The following is a 329-nucleotide window of genomic DNA, read 5'->3' as shown; positions in this document are numbered from 1 at the left end:
ATGGTTCAGGACCCCACTACCTTGGGGAGCATTTGTGTATCCCAACCCTAGCCCACTTCTCCAATGGATCATTGTTTTTCAGTGATATTTTCTGAAAAAAGTTGTAATTTTGACACTGTCACTGAAAAGCAATGTTATTTTATATGTGTCCCATTAATGGAGCAGCTGGGCGGTCTATTATTTTTATAGCGGTAGCAGTTGCTCTCCACTCTGGGATCTTGAGGATGCATATTCCTTCCTGATTCCACTGCTTCTGTCTAGAGTAAAAAAAGAAAAAACTCAAAGGGACATGGGTTCGTTTCTGGAAAGATGGATTGGATTGGTTTCAT

The sequence above is a fragment of the Myotis lucifugus genome, unplaced genomic scaffold, assembly GCF_000147115.1.
Source record: "Myotis lucifugus unplaced genomic scaffold, Myoluc2.0 scaffold_128, whole genome shotgun sequence".
NCBI lineage: Eukaryota > Metazoa > Chordata > Mammalia > Chiroptera > Vespertilionidae > Myotis > Myotis lucifugus.
Note: the sequence above shows the minus strand (reverse complement) of the source record.